The following is a 10,898-nucleotide window of genomic DNA, read 5'->3' on the forward strand; positions in this document are numbered from 1 at the left end:
AAGAGATATCTATATAATGCATAAGAATAAGCTCCCAAATGACTTCTCAACTCTATTTGAAATCTCTCAGCCACTGAAACAATCCTTTTACTTTCATAACGTTGGTTTTTAGTATGATTCTTTTTTAAATATGGTTCATTTTTTTAAGCCATAATGGGGTTAAATGAACTAGAAATATTATTAAATACAACATTTAGCTCATCTTGCTAAATACTATGGCAAAGTATGAGAAAAGATCATTTATCCTTTCCAGAATTACTAATTGGTGTCCTGACCCCAGGAGGTTCTTGTTGGCTACTGAGGATCAGATTTCACAGTCCCTGCTCACATACTCTCCCTGCTAAATGCTTCGAATGGAGAGTTCTGCATGCCTTATGCATAAGTATGTGTGTAGCAATTCATCCAGTGATGCATTCTTAGGCAGGTGTAGGTTATCAGACTCTTTTTAGAGGCAAAACGTTTTTTGTTTTTTTTTTTTTGACCTGCCAATAAAGTATGTAATATTCCTCCAAAGAGCTCAAAAAAAAAAATAAAGGCGATTTACATCAAACACCTGGGAGTATGTTGCTGTAATATTATTAGATTTCTACTAAGAAAAGCTTGACATTGCTAAATTCATATTAATTAATAACAAAACCATGTGAAATGATATTTGGGCATAAGTGAGAATAATACTCAACCTACTTGCAGTCAAAAGTTTATCTTTGAAAGGTATCATTGGAAAATGCATGAACTCTAGCTAGTGATATCATTGTCAAAGCTATAATTTTTCTCTCGTTTTGAATTAAAGTTTCACTTTTAATTCATTCCATAAGTTGTCCTCCTCACCTGAAAAGTGAACCCAAAAGGCAAAGTGCTAATAGATTTGTAAAACGGCTTTGGGTGGTGCTGTCATCGGATAACTAAAGAAGCTTGATATTATTTCTCTGATAAGTAAACACAAAAGGGTCAAAAGCCCCTTCTCTATCAGAACAGTCTGCAAGACAGTACCTTAGTCTTTTATAAAAAGACCTCTTAACAAATTGCAGTTAAATGCGAAAGCAATAGAAGTAACTGCAGTTTCCTATAATATGATTTAGCTGAAACTAATGTTTTACGCCTTTTGTCAGCACCAAGACACAGTGGTGAATGTCCAGGTTCCACATTGTTATAGAAATCAGAGACTAAGGCCAGGGCCAAGTTTAAGTTTAATTTCAAGATGAGGAAGCAGCTATGAATAGGGTGGGAATAAGAAAATGTCTTAGCCAGGATTCCCTGAAAACCTAGCAGAGATCAAGTTTCTTTGATAAGATCCTCTCAGAATTGTCCACCTGGGGGAAGACAGGTGGAAGTGTTTGTCCATCAGCTCCCACACGGTCCCTTCAGTTCAGGTGGCACCGTTGGTGTTTCCTTTGAGCTTCCAGGTTGCACTCACGTGAGTACTGTCAAGGAAGCCCAGACAAGGCTGCAGGAGATGGGTGGCCCTGCTGGCACAAAGCCGTCAGAAGCCTTCTCAGAACCATTCACCATAACCCTGATCAGAAGGCCAGCAGAGCGCCTTGGAGCAAGGACCCTGGGCCAGGCTCCCTGGGTCTAGATCCCAGCTCCCTACTCTGGGGCCAGGCTCCCTGGGTCTAGATCCCAGCTCCGTACCCCGGGGCCAGGCTCCCTGGGTCTAGATCCCAGCTCCCTACCCCGGGGCCAGGCTCCCTGGGTCTAGATCCCAGCACCCTACACGGGGCCCAGGCTCCCTGGGTCTAGATCCCAGCTCCGTACCCCGGGGCCAGGCTCCCTGGGTCTAGATCCCAGCTCCCTACCCTGGGGCCAGGCTCCCTGGGTCTAGATCCCAGCTCCGTACCGCGGGGCCAGGCTCCCTGGGTCTAGATCCCAGCTCCGTACCCCTGGGCCAGGCTCCCTGGGTCTAGATCCCAGCACCCTACCCCGGGGCCAGGCTCCCTGGGTCTAGATCCCAGCTCCGTACCCCTGGGCCAGGCTCCCTGGGTCTAGATCCCAGCTCCCTACCCCGGGGCCAGGCTCCCTGGGTCTAGATCCCAGCTCCCTACCCTGGGGCCAGGCTCCCTGGGTCTAGATCCCAGCACCCTACCCCGGGGCCAGGCTCCCTGGATCTAGATCCCAGCTCCCTACCCTGGGGCCAGGCTCCCTGGGTCTAGATCCCAGCACCCTACCCCGGGGCCAGGCTCCCTGGGTCTAGATCCCAGCTCCGTACCCTGGGGCCAGGCTCCCTGGGTCTAGATCCCAGCTCCGTACCCCGGGGCCAGGCTCCCTGGGTCTAGATCCCAGCTCCCTAAATTTCTCTGGAACCTCAGAGAAGACATTTAGCCCTCTGGAGCCTCAGTTTCCTCATCGTTAAAATGGGACTAACAACAGGACCTACCGCACAGGGTTGTATTTGAAATTAAATTAATATTTGTAAAGCAGTTAAAATGGTTTCTGGGAAACATAAGCATGAGACATAAATACCATACAGGAATAACACTTAGTGTGTTAATGGATCAAATTATCTGAGGTTATGGCAGTCATTTTTATCTTGGGTGCATTGAAGGGATCAGGAAGAGGGCAGTATTTTCTACTTGGTCATTGAACCAAGTTTTGAATGGAATGGGGAAATGGAAGCTTCTGTGTTTTCAGACGTGAGCATACAAAAAGAGGAAATAAATGGAAAAGAGAATGAAAGAGTCAAAGACGTAACCCTCGTTTGGAATGTAGAACAGTGAATTGAAGAATTATTTTGTATTTATTCCATATTTGTTTTCAAAGAAACCTCTATTAAATCACTCACTATTGTGTATCCATACCCAAACCCAAAAAAATCCTCTTCAGAAAAGTTTGATTCTGAAAAAAAAAAAAACTGATAATGAGAATTAAGAGAAGTGCTTCCTTCTCACCATGGCTGGCCAGCAAACTTGGAACAAGTATTGTGGTGGGGGTCAGCGCTCTTTTGCTGGACATACTAGAGAAACTACTTTCCCAACCATTCTTACCTGAGTCTATTTGTCTTTATAGCATACTTACATATGTTTCTTTTAGGGCCTCTGAACCCAAAGTGTGGTCCCAGGAAGAGCAACTTCACCATACTGGGTGTTTGTTAGAAACATTTAAAAAAAGTTTCTCTGGCCCTGTACTTGACCAACTCAATCAGAATCACTATCTCAACAAGATCTTCCCGCGACTTGTGTACTCATTAAAGTTTGAGATGTTCTGACTTAGTGTATATTGCACAGGAAAGACTTTGGCTTTTGTTTTGAAATGAAAGGGTATACATAATCATTTGGTTGCTTGATTGCTGCCGAAGCAAACCTAGGTAAACTTTCCTCAAGAGCATCAACACACTCTAAATTTTCATCTGGGTTTCAATTTGTTTCTACTTTCTTTATCATACTGGCAGTTGATTTTAAAATCTCTTTAGTTTAAATTTTGCAGCCTTTGTCTACTTTTGCTGTCCTTATAGAATTGAGATGAGGCAGCAGTCTTTTTACCATGGAAGGTTGGGAACGGAATATGGAAAGAAATAAAAATAAAAATCAGAGACACACAAAATATACATTTTCATATTGCTGTTGCTATGAATGCATCTTGATTCCCACTGCATTATAATTTTCATATATTTCTACTTCTGCTCTCATTATTATACAGCTCCAGGAACTTTAAATAGCAGCATAAAGATATATTTATTTCTAGGCAAAAGCAGAGATGTAGAGAGAAAGCAAGATTATTGGGTTTTATGCAAAAAACTAGCTTTACTCATGTACTTCCCCTAGTACTATTTAATTTATTGAACTCTTCTTTATAATATCAGATGCACAAAACTAAATGAAATAATATTCTCTTGGGGAGTTATGTATAACCTTGATATGTATTCAAACTCCTGTCCATTAGTGCATTATGCCTTCTCTAATTCTAATGAACAGACTTATAAAATAAACTCCTGTTTTGCTTATTAATTTCTAAATAAATCAAAATGACAAGCAATGGGCTTTCTTTTTCCAGTGTCTTTGCCAAGATTACCTTACTAAATGGGGGAAAAAAAGTTTAAAACATCCATAAAATCACATGCATCATTAATGTTTTAATCAATAAATATTAAAATAAAATATAATGCTTTTCTTGAACAATTTACTAACTAATGGCTGCGTTCCTTCTTGACTGGCATCTAAAAGGAATTCTCCCAGGTGCACAGCTTTACTTGAATAGAAATAAAAACTACGGTGAGTCAAGAGAGAGACCATGGGAGAAAGAAAGAAGCTTCATGGCAGCACCTTTCATGCCACCTCTTTCTTGCTTTTGAACAAGGGGCTCCACTGTCATTTGCCCTGGGCCCTTCAGCAAATCACCTGGTTTCTCCTATCGAGACCTTGCACCTTTTATTGTGGAACAGGCCATGTGCCTAATCAGCCAGTGGAGCATTTCTTGCTCTACAGCCTCTGCCCCCACATGCTCTAAGATATATACAAGAGTTGCTTGTGGTTCTCCTGAGCTCACTGACCTTTAAGGAAAAATGCAGTGAGAATATTGTTAGGAAGAGTACCAGCGGGTCCTCAGCTTCTCTTCCGATCAACTTTTCAGGAAGGTTCATGGGTAGGGTGACTACCCATCCCGGGTTCATTGGAACAGTCCCAGTTTACATTTAAGATCCTGGCATACTTATTACTATCACCTTCCTCTACCTCTCATAAGTGTTATCATTTGGATGATTAATGATAAAGCCACTGTACATATCGATATGCTGGGCACTTCAATGGGCTCAAAAAGGACAGGGGTTAGAAGAGATGTTGGGTACCTGATCTCAGAATGTTTATCATCATCCTCTCAGAGAGCTCATCATAGTGTCTATGTTAAACCATGTTTAACCTGCCTGTTAAACCAACACCAGGCAGTGGATTACCTCAGCAACGGGAATGTGTTGGCTTATGGTTCAGATGCCAGGAGAAATACAAAATCAAGGCATTGTCAAGATGATGTTTTTATCCCAAAAATACTGGTGTTCTGTGGCTGGCTGCAGGCCACCCCTTATGCCTAATGTTTCTTTCACATGGCAATGCACACAGCAGCCCCTCCTGGCTCCTCTTTTTCCTCTTTGGGTGCCGTTGACTTCCAAGCTTCTGGCTGATCCTTTGGCTTTCTCTCTATGTCTGAATTTCATCATGCTTATAAAGGACCCTAAAAATAGGATTAAGGCTCATCCTAATTCAGTTGGTCCACCCTCCTTAACTGAAAAAACTCACCTAAAGTTCCTGTCTACAATGGATTCAGACCCCCTAGGATGTATTAAGGGTAAGGATGTATTTTTCTAAGTGCATCAATCCAAACCACCACGTTAACTTTTTGAATGACAACCATATGAAGTAACACACTGTGGCATTCTCCCTTAGGAAAAAAGCTTTCTCTACTGATAGCATACAGCTAAATGCTGAGTGGTTTATTCTGACTCTTTGTTACAGAAATAGGTAGTGGCCTATTCTAGTTTGCTAGCTGCCAGAATGCAATATACCAGAAACAGAATGGCTTTTAGAAAGGGGAATTTAATAAGTTGCTAGATTACAGTTCTAAAGCCAAGAAAATGTCCCAGTTAAACAAGTCTATAGAAATGTCCAATCACAGGCATCCAGGGAAAGACACCTTGACTCAAGAAGGCCAGTGAAGTTCAGGATTTCTCTCTCAAGTGAGAAGGTACATGGCGAACACAGTCAGGGTACCTCTCTCAGCTGGAAGGGCACCCGGCGAACACAGCATCACCTGCTAGCTTTCTCTCTTGGCTTTCGGTTTCATGAAGCTCCCCAGGAGGCGTTTTCCTACCCCATCTCTAAAGGTGGCTGGCTGGTGGACTCTCTGCTTCATGGTGCTGCAGCATTCTCTGCTCTCCCCGACTGTCCTTCATTCTCCAAAATGTTTCCTCTTTTATAGGACTCCAGCAACTAATCAAGACCCATCCAAATGGGTAGAGACATGTTATCACCTAATCCAATTTAACAACCACTCTTGATTAAATCACAACTCCAGGGATATCTAATTACAGTTCCAAACATGCGATACAAAATAGGGATTAGAAGAAACGGCTGCCTTTACAAAATGGGATTAGTATTGAAACATGTTTTTTCTAGGGTCCATACATCATTTCAAACCAGCACATGGCCCATCATGAATATTAGCATGTGCTAGAGGGATAGAATGAAAGCTTCCAGAGAGAGAGGTAGATATTGGCAGCAGAGTTCAAACACCAGGAGTGTATTAGAAGGTGTGTGAAAAGAGAAAAGATTTAAACTTTTATCCATATATTTGCAGTATGAAAATTGAAGGACTAGATCTCAAGTAAGAGTTGAAGGACCAAATTCAGCAACCTCCTGGACAAGTTACAACATCTTCATTTGCAGCAAACAGAAAACCCCAACCAACTCAAAATAAATTAAAACAAGTGGTGGCTATGCACTTTACTAACTTAAGTACTAGAAAAACAAACAAGCAATAAAGGCAAGGCACATTCCCATGGTTATCAGGGACCATTCTCTCCTTCCCATAGCCTTGCCTTTCAAAAGGTCGGTCTAAGACGAAGATTGGTTTTTCTTGGGTTATACACTCTGTCTTGCCAACCACCACTCTGAGCAAGAAAATTGTGGAAAAGAGAATCTTTTTTCCAAGCAGCAATAGAAAAATACTTGCCAGCATGCAACTGGTCCGAAATAGATACAAGAATGCTATGCCATTTGTAATTCGAAAATAAAACTCTTTTTAAGAAAGCAAGAGAATGAGAATATGGAGTTCAGGATGCTGGTGACCTTGGGTGAGGAAGCAGGGATTGTTTTGAAGTGGAGCACTTACACATAGTTAATATCCTATTGTTCATTTTGAGTGGAGGAGTCAGAGGTGTTATTATATTTTTAAATACACTCATAAATACATGAGCCAAAAGAGGACAAATCATGGCACTAGTGATGAGAGTTTGTCATGAATCAAAGATAAAGAGTAATCCAACGCTCAGGTTTAAAAAGCATTGAAAGTAATAAATTGCTATTAACATTTAAAAATAAGCATTTACAATAACCTTTTCTATTTCCCAGTGATATTAATAGTATAATTATTTATTACACTCATAACTATGCATTTAAAAATAACGGAAGAATTAACATTTTAGACGGAAAGAATTGTAATCATTTTTCTTCTGAAGCTCACAATTTCATTCTCTTGCTTCACATACTATACCTTGATATCTTTTATTTTTAAGATTATTTTATTTTCACCCTACCATATTTCTTTGCTATAATAACAGTTGAACATAAATTTGTCTTATTTTCTGTAACCATAAGGTTCTAAATGTACACATTTTTATTGATTGAGTTATTTTATATTTATTAGCAGTAAAGAGTAGTTACAATAAAATATATTAAATATTTAGCAAATATTTTATATATAAAAATAAATAGCTTAAATATTTTTTAATGACATAGTTGCAGGTTTTTTTCAATTAGCTTATGGGCATATAAATAAATAGTTCATTTAGCTAGAATGAGCAATGCTCCAATTCTAATCTATTTTTCATTTACTCAAATTTTATATTTCTATTATAGTAAGCTATGAGAAAATTCTTTCATAAATAAGAAAATGGAAACAGAGAGAGTTTGGTCAAAGCAATATCACTTCTTTATGGTGCATCCAAGTTCTTAGAGTTCTTATAACCTTTTTCTTTACACTTTTAATTGTATATATAATGTATATAGAAAGCAAAGCAAGAAAAAAGCAACAGTTTTCAAAGCACTCGTCAAAAAGTAGTTACAGGACAGATCCCAGAGTTTGTCATGGGCTACCATACCATCCTACCAGATTTTCCCTTCTACCTGCTCCAGAATATAGGAGGTTAGAAGGAATAGACATTGTTTTTATCAACACAATCGATTTTTTCCTTTTTTATGAAAAATAATATATATGCAAAAAAGCAATACATTTCAAAGCATAGCACAACAGTTAGTTGTAGAACAGATTTCAGAGTTTGGTATGATTTACAATTCCATAATATTAGGTTTTTACTTCTAGCTGCTCTAAGGTACGGAGACTAAAAGATATATCAATTTAATGATTCAGCAATCATATTATTTGTTAAAACTTACCTTCTCTGTATAACTCCACCATCACTTTTGATCTTTCTATCCCACTCTTTACGGGTGTTTAAACTATGGCCATTCTAACTTGTTCATATTGGAATGGTCTGTCAATAATATGGAGTAGGGAGATGGAACTAACTGATGTTTTGGAGAGGCTGGGACCTCTAGGTTTCAGGACTTATCTGGCCCAGGGATCCATCTGAAAGTTGTAGGTTTCTGGAAAGTTACCCTACTGCATAGAACCTTTCTAGAATCTTATATATTGCCCTAGGTGTTCTTTATGATTGACTGGAATGGTCCTGGTTTCGGTTTCACAAGTTATGATAAGTTGCAATGTCTAACTGAAGCTTGCATAAGAGTGACCTCCAGAGTAGCCTCTCAACTGCATTTGAACTCTCTCTGCCTTTGATACTGAATTAGTTACACTTCTTTTCCCCCTTTTTATCGGGATGGAATTGTTGCTCCATGGTGCCAAGGCTGGACTTATCACTGGGAGTCATCTCCCACACCGCCAGGGAGACTTCCACCCTTGGATATCATGTCCCACGTAGCGGGGAGAACAATGATTTCATTTACAGAGTTGGGCATAAAGAGACTAAGGCCACATCTGAGCAACAGAAGAGGTCCTCCAGAAGTAACCCTTAGGCATACCCATAGGTAAGCTAAGCTTCTATGCTATCTATATAAGCTTCACAAGAGTAAGCCTCAAGATCAAGGGTTTGGCCTACTGATTTGGATGTCCCTAATGTTTGACGCAGTATCAGGGAATTCTCTGATGGTAAAAAAAATAGTTTCATATTTTTTTCTCCCATCCCTCAAAGGACTTTGCCAATACTTTTTGCTTATCTGCTTAATATATTCTAGGATGTATCTAGGCATTGCATTAAGCTGTACAGGATTAACAGCCCTCATTCTTATTCTGGGTTTCCTGTGTTCCAATCGTTCAAATGAGCTATACAGACAAGTTGAGTTAGATTATGTGCTACAGTAAATTTAGAATCTGGACAAAATAAGCTTTTTTTCCCTTAGTCTCACAGAGTAGATGCAGTTGTAAGATATAGACAATACCTTCCTCACCTCTGTGTTCTGGATTACTTTAATCCTGACCTGATTGGCAGAGTTCTTGTAATCGTAAGTGATCTGTCATAAAAAATTATTTTGAAAGATCTATGAGCTGCTATTGAATTAAGATCTTCTTTGGTTTTATTGAAAACAAAGAACTGGAAATCGCCCGAGTTTTAAAAGTATTTGACTTTTTTCATTTTTATAATATTTCAAACTGTCCTTTTGTTTGGTATCTCAAATGATGTTGCATTCTGGGAAAATAAACAGTGATAATATTGAAAAGTAAAAGAGGAATGGAAACCAGCATGATGAAGGTTTTCAGACAGATCAGTTTTAAGAAAATATATATATTAACTGAGGATCTAAGAACCAATTATTTTAATTTTTTTTTGGAAAATCTTAGTATGCCCCACAATTATACATCTGGAGATTGTTTACACAAATTATTTTGGAAATGTTAGGTTATTTAGGAGAGGAGCAAAAGGGAATAGATGCAAGAGAAAACCACAAACAAATATCTCCTTCAATAAATACAGGAAGAAAATCAAAATCAAGGAGTAGACTGAATGGAAGAGATGATTTAAGAAGGAAAGAAAAATAGAGAATAGCAAATTCTTCCCCACACTAAAATTGGTGAACCATCTAACTCATTTGATCCACCAAATTTTTCTTAAGCTTAAAACAATACACCGTGTCAGTGGTATGCAGATAAACCAGCTTTCAAAAAGCTAAACAAAGCCTTGATTTGTAGTATCTCCATGTGGAAAATACTATCACAAAGACCTGCTTTCAATTTATCAACATGATGTCACCTTATAAGCGAGAATAAAAGTTGACTCCAGCACATCACTAACTCTGAAAGAAGGAGAAGTTCCATTTTCAGTAATAGAAGAGTAGCGTCTAGCCAATTAGAAACTCACACTGACAAAATTAGAGAAGCTGGGTATATACAAAAGGATCTGTTTTGAAGGAATAAGAAAATTCCCTAATGTAGCAGGACTTTAGGGACCATGATTCCAGAAATAAGGGGAACCCCATTAAGTGCACCTAACATTATATGGGCCTGCCCCATCATGGCACGGGACACCTCTTATGTGGTATAGAAGACTTGAAAAGCTGTACAGTTAGAAGACGTTAAGAGCAGCTAATCATTCCCGACCTTGTGGAATCTCCCTGCTGGGGGAAAGTTTATGAAATGTGGATATACTAGGTTATACGGATCTTGTGGGGCTAATATTCCTTAAAGAACAGAAGCATAAGGAAGTGAGCCTGAAGGTTTCACCTGCCACCAGCCAGGAAAATCCTAGAAAGAACCTGAAACCAAGAACTGAATAGCTAAACAGAGCTTTGGCCTATCTCAAGGGAATGAGAAGATCAAATTTAGGTCATTCCTGCCCAAGGAGAAGGGGCCCTAGGAAACTCTTCAGATTTTCAGCTGGGGTACTTGAAATATGAGACCTAAGAGTAAATGTCAATATAAAAATAAATGAGTCCTTAGGAGGACAAGAGATTTTGTTGGTTTGTCCAGAGTGATGCCCCAATGAATCCCAGAGTGATTTGATCAGTGAATGGAAAAGTACTTGCAAAGTCCCCTTCGGGGAATGGTGAGAAAAGGTGAAAATTCAACTTCCCCAAGTTGAATTCTTGATATTCTCACAAGCAGTGTGGAGAACCAAAGCTATAGGCTGAGCCCCCAGTCTTGGGGTTTGTTCATATGAAACTTAACCCCACAAAAAAATAAAA

This window comes from Tamandua tetradactyla, chromosome 17 (assembly GCF_023851605.1).
Source record: "Tamandua tetradactyla isolate mTamTet1 chromosome 17, mTamTet1.pri, whole genome shotgun sequence".
Lineage (NCBI taxonomy): Eukaryota > Metazoa > Chordata > Mammalia > Pilosa > Myrmecophagidae > Tamandua > Tamandua tetradactyla.